Source organism: Aplysia californica, unplaced genomic scaffold (assembly GCF_000002075.1).
Source record: "Aplysia californica isolate F4 #8 unplaced genomic scaffold, AplCal3.0 scaffold00322, whole genome shotgun sequence".
NCBI lineage: Eukaryota > Metazoa > Mollusca > Gastropoda > Aplysiida > Aplysiidae > Aplysia > Aplysia californica.
Genome location: NW_004797592.1, coordinates 125711 through 136603, shown reverse-complemented (window position 1 = coordinate 136603; position 10893 = coordinate 125711).

Here is a 10893-nt window from a genome sequence, read left to right as displayed (position 1 = left end):
TCACTGCACTGGGCGGCGGCGGGCACTCGTAGGCTAGTGCAAAGTGTAAAGAAGCGAATTGTCCCCCTTGGCGACGTTATTTTTAGTCGTGGAAGAAAATTTCGGTGTTTTTAATGAAATTTTATTATTATTTTTCCGAATTTTGCGGGGAATTGGCTAAAATTAGCGAATTCACGAAAAATCGTAAAAGAAAAGTTGCGCGCGCAACTTGAGGGTTGCGGGCGCGAATTTCTCTGAGGACAGATTAGCAAGGAGAACATTGAACATTGACGCTGTTCGGCGCTCTGAGGAGGCCACGCCAAAGACACCAGTACGTGCGTCGTCGGAGTGTTGAGCTCCACCTTTCATAAATTTTGTTTACATAAATTTTGAGACACAATCTCCATTTGAAGGCTTGTCATAATTTGATATACAATTACAACGGTATTTTATGTGAATACACCAGGGAACGGATCAAAATGTGTCGATCGTTTTTGAGGAGCCGTGCTAATAATAGGCCTATTCATTCATGGAAAGAGTGGTTTGGCGATGAAGTCCACTTCTATCTGAACGGAGACGTGAACCCAAGAATTCACATTTACTGGAGTTCAGAAAAAAAACCCAGACAACGTCGTTTACCGAAACCTGCGCACCCACAATGCTACAGGGAGGGTTGAATCGAGTCAGTGCAGATTAATTAATTGGTCCGGGCTGTTTCATGGTAAAAGACGATGGTGCTGTAACAAAACAGTGACAGCAGATCGTTGTCTGAAGATTTTGAATCTGTTTCGAAGATCACTGAGAAAATTTTGTTGGAGATCAGGAGCGGAAACATCAGTTGTTCAAGCAAGAGGGAGCAACTCTGCACACTGCAGCTGTGGTCATTGAGTGGAACCAGAATCACTTCAACAAAAGTCGCGGGATAGGTTGTGCCAGAACTTGACAGTATTCCTACCTGAGCCTATGGACTTCCAACCATGGGACTTCCTTAGAGACTTAAAGATTAGATGTGTGGTCAGACTTTTTCCACCCCTTGTGAATTGAAGCAAAACGTAAAACACATTGCTCGACAAAATCTGCGTGAGCAGTGCGAGAAGGTAATTAATCACGTTTCAGCGCGAGCAAAGGAGACTTGCACTCGTGACTGCCGCCACACAGAGCACATTCTTTGACAGCCCAGAACTTCTGTAAGAATAGTGGGACTCTCTTCTAAGACTTTGTAAAACTAAATCCATTGGTGTAGTCCTCATTTTGCTAAATCAATTTACTGTGCTGTCTACGGCTTTTAAAATGTGAGCACTTGTTTGAATTCCGTCATAACTGGGATACGTTTTACTCTCTCTCTCTCTCTCTATCTCTCTCTCTCTCTTTCTCTCTCTCTCTCTCTCTCTCTCTCTCTCTCTCTCTCTCTCTCTCTCTCTCTCTCTCTCTCTGTCTCTGTCTCTCTCGCACACTCACACACACACACTCACCCCCCCCCCCCCCCACACACACACCTATATATACATGCACACACATACATACATAAACACACACCAACACACATAACCAATTAATGTACATACACACGCACGCACGCACTGTGTGTTGACGTTATCTCGGAATGTCACTAAATGATTCATCTGATTTGTACGTATCTGGTCACGGGCAGGTATAAAAGATTAATGAAGGTAGTCATGCGCACCTGTTTCTGAAAGCTAACTTCAGAAGAAAAATGAACCATCAATAGCCTGATAAATTCCATCAGAAAAATGCGCCAACGTTTTAAAAAATATCTAATTTATCGCGTTCAAGACAGTAGATTTTTAAACTTTGACGTTTTCCAATCTTTTTTGCGTTTTTCTCAAAAAGTACTTTTTCACTATGGTGATCGCGCGGGGAAAATCGTTTTTCAGTTTCAGGTGCTGTATAAAAAGTTCTGAGATCGTAGGCAGGGATTTTGTGAAATATGTTTTACTTTTTAAAATATTCCTGATTTTTTCTCATCATACTCGTTTTTTTCGGTGCTGGTCCAGTGATATACATGTATCACTATTTGTGTTGTTTTTATGATACGGAAAAAGTCAAAGCCAATGACCACAGATAATTTGTTTGTTAATATGTGTGTAAAGTTTGAGGATTGAAGTATAATATTTTCTGTGGAAAACGATTTCCCCCGCAACATGGCAAAACATCCAAGAAGGCCGCTATAGAGACCAACTTTTTCATAAAACCTGACAAATTCCGTCATGATTCTTCTAATTAGTCTATTCTTAGCCCATATCACCTTTAAAAATTGAAAGAAAGTCAAACCCCCCAGAAAATTCCTCGTATCGTGTACATAACCCCTTAAAGCGGGCATAATTTTCTGAACTATAAAGGAACAGAGTAAACTCAGTATAGAGTATCAGTAGTTGCAACCTGTTTGAGAATTTTTTGATGTTGAGATATTCTGGATTTTAACATAATATGACTTGCTAAAACACCGAAATTTCCTTTCAGATCACTCCCTCTGAGGTATTTAGAACGTAGTAATATGAAAAATATTTAATAAATTTAAAAAACCCCTCTAATAGGTTGCAACTACGCCGAATATGTCCACATTGAGGCCAATTTTCAAAGGAATCCTAAAATCAGCCTTCGAATCTCGCTGCACTAACACCCCATACCCCCCCCCCCCCACCCCAAAAAAAATAAAAAAAATCGCGTTTTGAGAAAATGGGGGAAAAATGCGTTCGCTTTGTTATTATTATTACTTTTTTTTCACAAACGCAGACAGGTGAATGCAATGTTCGTCTTTTTCAGTATCTACCACTGCACTATATCAATATCCCAGTTTGCAATAGAACAATGTAAAATGAAATAAGAATGCAGTTTGGAATGATGAGATAATACCTTTTATTTCAAGAGAATAACACAAGAAAAAGGGAAACAAGTTACCTCAAAGCTTCAAACAGTGCAATCATAGGCATACTTTATTCAAAATAATATAGCGATAAGAGAAACGCTTCTTAACACAAGGACATATCTCATTAGGTGGAATTTTCAGGATAACATTTGTGTAGGTTGAGAGGTGTATTTTTTCTTCCTAAAAATATCATTATTTCATTTTGAACTTCCACCCTATACCCTACAGTAACCGGCCCTGTTTTCAGACAGTAGCATCACTGAAACCAAACAAGAAGCCCTACTTCTGTTAGCTGAGATAGATAACTGGTAACAAACACGATAGTGTTGACAGTTTAAACTTAAAATCCGATTCAGGTCCGATCATATGTGCATACTGTGAATTGATAAGCAAAGCATTTAGCATTGTACGCCGAAGTCGTCGGTTAGATTCCGTATCATCGAATATCTCCGCACTTGCTGAAACTTACGGAATGAAAGCGTTCTAGTCTCGGCAGCGGTGATAAAAGTAGGATGTCCAGCAGGAGTGGGACTGTCAGACAAGCATGGTCAATCATATTTTGGTAATAGCTAACTTTTGTAAATGATACGTATGCATGTTGCTTTTTGGACGTTTTCTTCGTTGTTGGTACGATAAGGAACACATACATTGTGGAACAAAAAACCCCCAGAACCTTTTGCTAGTCAACAACAGTGCAAATAATGAACTACATACAAAAACCCAACGTAATGACTAGAAAGTAGAAGATTGTGGATTGTGAACAAGAAAAAGAGAAACAGCGAACATCGCATTCAATCAACGCAACGAATCTGTCGAATCCGACGTCCAAGATTTTCGGCCCCCAAAGCATTTCGGATGCCTGTGCCAGGCTGTCACTGTCGTAGCAAATGCAGGCTTATCTTGGGATCCTTTTGACTTCTAGAATAAAAAGCACGTAAGTTTTTTTTAAAGAGAGTTACTTTCCGAGGTTTTGCCCCAAATTAACCACCGCCTGAGGTTAGCATTCAACAACAGGTAAACATGTCTACCATCAGCAATACATGTGTAAGTCCCCCCTTCCTTCAGCCTCTCGTGGTGAGGCAAGGACCCCACATTTTGGCTGTTACAATAACAAAGAAACATCTACCTGCGGACAGAAAGGCTGCAAAGCCGGGTCTTTAGTTGAGAATGCGAAGTGGATTTGTTCAAGATTCGAGTGTTGCGTCAAGATTTCGAGTGTTCGGGAACTCCGTGAAGTCAATACACAGAAAACATAGGGACTGAAATGGGACCGAGCATTATGTTTGAGATACTAGAGAATTCACGATTTTCGTATTCGAGATTCGTGAACTTAAATGTAAGTAAAATCGTTGAGTAACACACATGGGGATAACACCAAATATCCCCCCCCCTTCTCTCTCTCTCTCTCTCTCTCTCTCTCTCTCTCTCTCTCTCTCTCTCTCTCTCTCTCTCTCTCTCTCTCTCTCTCTCTCTCTCTCTCTCCTCTTTATAGGCGGTTGGCGAGTGCTCTGGTTAGATTTGTGCCCTCTTTCCTATCAAACGTCTATCTTCCTTATGCCCCTCCTTCCTTTTTGTATTTGTTATTCTTTTTCGACATCTCTAATCTTCGGCACTTATATGACCCAGTTGAGTTGCTAGTGCCGTAAAACTCCTACAAAAACTAATTTTTAAAACTTTCTATCTCACATACACACATTCCCACAAACACACACACAAACTCAGACACGCACACACACACACACACACACACACACACACACACACACACACACACACACGCACGCACACACTCCATCGGGTCCTCTCGCTTTGTGAGCTTTCCAGATAATTAAACGGATCTTGACATCATTAACATTAACCACAAAAATTTCCTTGCTCTTGTCATAGTCTTCGGCTGTTTGCGTGGTACTTTGAATCGTCTTTTTGACATTGCACTGTAATTGTCAGCTGGTCGGAGAAGTCGTGGTTTTCAAAACGAGCGTAAAAAGAATTCAGTTCGTTTGCATTCTGACCAGCTGTAGATCTGTATAGATCTAAAGGATTAGTGTCATGTGTAGGAATGTTTGTCCGTCTTGATGCGTCTCCAGCTATAGTTTTGTTTGTTTGTTTGTTTTGGTAAGTGTTTTTACGGCGCTCGCAACTGCATAAGGTCAAATGAGCTCGCGGGACACACCTACTAGGCTAATATGTTCAGTTGGTAGGTGCACAACTTGCACACGGGCCCTCTGAGATTTTTCGCCCTTTGTCCGAGAAGGCTAGGTGTAGATCTTTCCACCCAGAAGATCAGGGGTGTGGCAGAAAGACAGCAGTAAGGAGGAGCAAAGGAGAAGCAGTAGAAAGGCTGCAGAAAGAGTCAGGAGCCCAGAGGAGGGGGCAAAGTAGGTGAGGGGTGGGGGCAGAAAGTGGAAACGAAAGCAGACAACAGAACATTGCTAGAGAGCAGGTAATACCTCTAGGCCACGAGAGCCCCAGCTATAGTTTAAAAAAATTGCCAAGTCATTTTTTGTTTGTGTTGTTAGAAGTGAAGAGTTGTTCTAAATTTTCTTTGTAGCGTATGGATGCTTACTCTCTCTTATTATTTTCTTGCAGTTAGCAATCGTATCACATAATTCTTCCGTACTATTACATGAATCTTAAAAAACATTCCAATTTGTGCATTCAAAGCATCCTCTCAGGATTTCCCTGTTTTCTTCACTTCAGATGGTGACAACGTTTTAAATAAAAATTGGCTTTGACGATTTTAGTTTCGGTTTGTACGTTGGTAATAAAAGAGGCATGCAATGATTAGAGTTTCCTATTGGAGAGGTAGAGACATTTCTAAGCATAAGAAACATTTACATAACATAGGTCAATATTTTTTACCTCACAGGTTGGTATACATTAACATATTGATGAAAAGTTGGGAGGGGAGAAGTTAAAGATCATTAATTTGTTGAAATCCCTAGAAATCTAGTGTTAATTATTACATTGTCTAGACATGAAGGCTGTCGTTCATGAATAATTTCGACCAAAGTGTCCGTGGTAACTGTAACGTTGGCTTGTGGTGGAATATAAACAATACTAGTTGTTATTTTAGGTAGGCTACATTATTAATTCATGGGGGGTCTCGTGGTCTAGAGGTTATAAAGTGTTCGCCTCTCATTCAATAGGTCGTGGGTTCGAATCCGGACAGCGACGGACTATTCTCTTCTCTATTATTTTCTCCTTTCACATTCTTTCCTGCTCTCGAAAATTGTTCTGTCGTCTGCTTTCGTCTTCATTTTTTGCCCCCACTCCCACACCTCCTTTGCCCCCTCCTGTGGGCTCCTGATTCTTTCTGCAGCTTTTCTAGTGCTATTCCTTGGCTCCTTCTTACTGGTGTCTTTCAGCCCCTGATCTTATGGTAGGAAAGATATACACCTAGTCTTCTCGGACAAGTGCGAAGAACCTCTGAGGTCCCGTGTGCAAGTTGTGCACGTTAAAGATCCCTTGGTGGTTCAAAATCGATAAGAGTAAGCTTCGGCTGCCACCCGGGCAAAATTCAAAATTTCATATCAAATTCAAATGAAAATGTTTAGTGTGTCCCGCGCGCTCATATGACATTGTGCAGTTGCGAGTGCCGTAAAAAAAAAAGGGGGGGGGGGGGAAGATTCCCTTGGTAGATAGTACGGACGTGTAGTAACAACAGACAGACATTCAATGTCAGGTGTACACAGTTTGAGTTAAACATGAATATTATTGCAGCTGCACCACCTCTCGTTCACATATAAACATATTCACCTGCCTTGTTCTTTGTTTGAGGCTGTCGCTCTTTTCTTTCTTTTCTTATTTTTTTGTTGTAAGTGTTTTACGGCGCTCGCAACTGCATGAGGTCATATGACCAAGAAAATTGTCCGTCGCTGTCCGGATTCGAACCCACGACCTATTGAAAGAGAGGCAAACACCTTAACCTTTAGACCACGAGACCCTTCATGAATTACGTAAGACAACAACCAGCATTGTTGTTTATATTCCAGTTTCTCCTATGTTGTTTCGGCACAGTATGAGCATGACATTGCTACTAAAATTATAGTCCGGACAACACCAAATGGACAACTTTTCCACCTCTTTTCATTACACCCAATCTAAGCGGCGAATCTCTCTGATTTTTTAAATACGCCGCCTAATTCTAAAAGGCCTAAACAATCTCGATTTTCCTGCATATGCGACCCCCCCCCCCCCAAAAAAAAAGAGGTGCTGTCTATATAATCATTAGTAATTCTCAACACCGCACACTTTTTATTGCAAGCACGGTACTATGCTAAAACTAAAACCATAACAATACATGTACAGGGTGTCGTTGCTGGGGCTAAACCAGAAATTTCAGAGGGGAGGGGGGAGGGGGAGGGGATACAGTTATGTCAAACCCAAAAACGGGGGTCAACAGAGTGCTAAACACTAAATATTTGAAGCGCTATTGGGCATGACACTGGGCAACCCCCCCCCCCCCCCCCCCACAGGTCCAGAGGCAGAGCCCCTCCCCTACCCTCCCCTTTTACACATACATGCCCTTTTTTCGGGGTTTGTTATAGAATAAAAGAGACGGCCTCGATCAGCTTTATAAAAAAAGAAATAGTTCAGTAGTTTAAAGGCAACGTTTTTGGTGGTTTGTAAACGAAGTAATCTCTAACTATAGTGGTTAATGAAAAAGCGACAGCAAATTGAAACGCGTGCGATCTCAATGACGGAAGATAAGAAAGAAATTTTACTCATTGTATATCACAAATAAAAAAAATACAAAAGAGGTCATAGAGCAGGTACAAGAAAACAAAGACAAATCGATGTTATAGTAACTAATTCCACGAAGCAAGACCAACATAAGATTCGTGGGCACTTATGAACTTGATCCCTGGGAACGTCGTTATAGAAGAACGGATGCTTTCCAAAAGATTTAAAGTACTTCTGCTTAATGCACAGTCAGTTCGTAACAAAACTGTGCTTCTCAACAATCTAATCTCGGAAATGAACATTGATCTCGCCTTCTTAACGGAAACCTGGTAGACTTCATGTGTTGACAGCGTTCTTCTGCAAGAACTAACGCCGACAGGATTTTCAGCACCGTCTTTTCCACGACTGACAGGTCGAGGTGGAAGTATATGTGTCATTTCTAGAAATGGGATGTTCTGTAAGTCCCACTGCCTCGCCGATTATTCCAGCTTTGAGTGCTCAAACTCTGAGCTTTTAGTCAATAGTCATCGAATCACATGTCTATGAAAGGGCGCTTCATTGGACCCGGCTTCGTAATATATCCATTTCGAAAGTCACAGGAAAGTGATCAGATAAAACCTTGTCTGTGACAGCAATGTTGACCATATATTTTACATTGTCTGTGGCGACCCAGTCGAGTATGTGACCCCTCTGATGAGTTGGATAGTTGACCACCTGTCAAGAGTAGAAACTTAAAAAGAACATCAACGATGACCAATTCTCCGCTGATTAGCAGCGCTATGCCATAAAAGTCCTGTCCTGAGTAAGCAGGGCAGATAGTTATAACACCATGGCGAGGGGTGTTATTGATCAACACACCCCACTCAAATCCAGAACTATTTCAGATCGACCGTCGGCGCCGTGTATGACGTTGGAGATAAAGGCAGACAAAGCGGAGCTACGACAAGCAGAGAGGAGATGGCGGGCACAAGGACTCACCGTGCACAGGGACATCTATAGACAACTTCACAGAAAAGTCGAAGAACTCATAGTCATAGTGAAACGTTCCTTTTACAATAACATTATATCAAAGTCAAAAACTTCTAAAAGTGTCTTTCGCCCGCTTCATTCACTTTGTAAAAAATTCAAATCTGCCCTTATTCTTTGTACTTCTCCCACAGGAGAGCTAGCAAATATCTTTGGAACATTCTTGGCGAACAAAATTGCTACAATAAGAGACACATTGGATAAACACGGTTAATCTACTCATAAATTCGAGGATTTCCTTGGGAACCTCCAATGTAATTTTAACAATTTAAAGCTGTCTCACAGGACTCAGTGAAAGAGATCATAAAAATTAATGTCATCACCACCGAAGTCCTGCTGCCTTGACCCTATCCCGACATCTTTATTTGTCAACCTTCTTGACGTTGTTATTGATGTTGTAACAGCTATTATTAATGATTCACCCCTTTCAGGAACAGTGCCTTCGTGTTTTAAGCACACAGTCGTAACACCTTTACTACATGAACAGTCGTTATCCCCGCATGAGTTTAAGAACTATAGGCCGGTCTCTAACCTACCATTTTTGTCTAAAATCTTACAAAAAGTTGTTCAATCTCAATTAAGAGCACATCTTGAAGAAAATAATCTTTTAGAATGTTATCAGTCGGCCTACAGAGCGTTTCATAACACAGAGACTGCACTTTTAAAAGTCCAGAATGACCTTCTTTGTGAAGCAGACGAAGGCAAAGTGTCTGTTCTTGCCTTACTCGATCTAAGTGCTGCATTTGATACCATCGATCATTAAATTTTGATCAGGAGGTTAGGCTATAGCTTTGGCCTATCTGGGACTATTCTTGAACGGTTTGAGTCCTATTTGTTTAATCGTACACTGTCTGTACTTGTAAACGGTGAAATGTCATCCATTTTCAGCTTGCAATTTGGCGTGCCCCAAGGGTCCGTGCTCGGACCACTCTTATACCCGGTACACACTATATACAAAGCCCTTAGGTTCAATTATAATTAGGAAGCACAACGTTAACTACCGCATGTACGCGGACGACACTCAGCTGTACAAGTCTGTTTTACCAACAAATTTCACTTGTCTAGTTACCAGCATGGAAAAATGTATTGTTGAGGTAAAAAATTGGATGATATCAAACAGACTTAAAATGAATGATGATAAGACCGAAGTTCTGTTTTGCAATGCCCAACCAGGGATGTTGCTTTGCAATGCAATTTTGACCATATGTAATGGGAACGATAATATCTTTTTTTTTACAGATAAAGCCAAAAATCTAGGCGTTTATTTTGACTGCAAACTATCTAAGCATCATCATATAAACCATCTATGTAAAGTAATTTATTTAGAGCTACGCAGAATAGGACAAATGTCAATATATCTTAAAGTTGATTCCATCAAAACCCTCACCTCTTCTTTTGTCCTTTCACGTCTAGACTACTGCAATTCTTTGTTTAAAAATCTTTCCACTGAAACGTTAAATAGGTTACAGCGACACCAAAACCAAGCTGCTCATACCCATATACTTTTAAAGAAATCTCTCAAAGAGCATATTATAACACCAATGCTAATTCAACTACATTGGCTCCCTGTGAAAGCACGAATTCAGTACAAAATAATTGTTCTTTGTTTGAAGTGCGTCAACAACATTGCACCATCATATTTTTGTGACATGCTATTTTGTCATCGTTGATAAGGATGATTCAAGGCCGATGCATTAGGGGGGGATGTGAATCGGGCTCATTAGACGAAATTTACCTACAGTTTTAAGAAGCCAGTGAAATAAATTATGACAACCAAGGTCCCCTACTACATGTAGTAATAATGAAAAACGAAGTCACTGCAACGTTGAAGATTATACGATCTAATTGTCCAGTTGGAAGTTAAAGTGAACCAGCAGTCCATCCAGATGTTGCTCAACGCCACGGACTCCGGAGTGCAGTACAGGCCTTGCATTGTATTGCGTGCAGACAATGGTGACATCAGATCTCCCTCAGACAAACAACAAGTTCCATCACACGACGAGGCTCAAGCAGGCTGTTAGTCTCCTCTCAGGAAAGTTAATTATATTATCATACAACTTACCTTCAGCCATCAAGTAAGTCTGTTCTGCATGATGTCATCAAAAATTTACTCAGTCAGTGCAAGAAAATCCATACTTTTTGCTTTTATGGTTAGCGACAAGCCTAACGTACAAAATCATTGCTGAACTCAAGGAGGAAAACCACACTCTGTTCCAATTGGGGAAAGGTGGGGAAAGGGGGGGGGGGGGGCATTTCATTTTTAAAAATGGCATACGAATACGCTTCAAACTCTTTAAAGAAACTGGGTTGGCTGA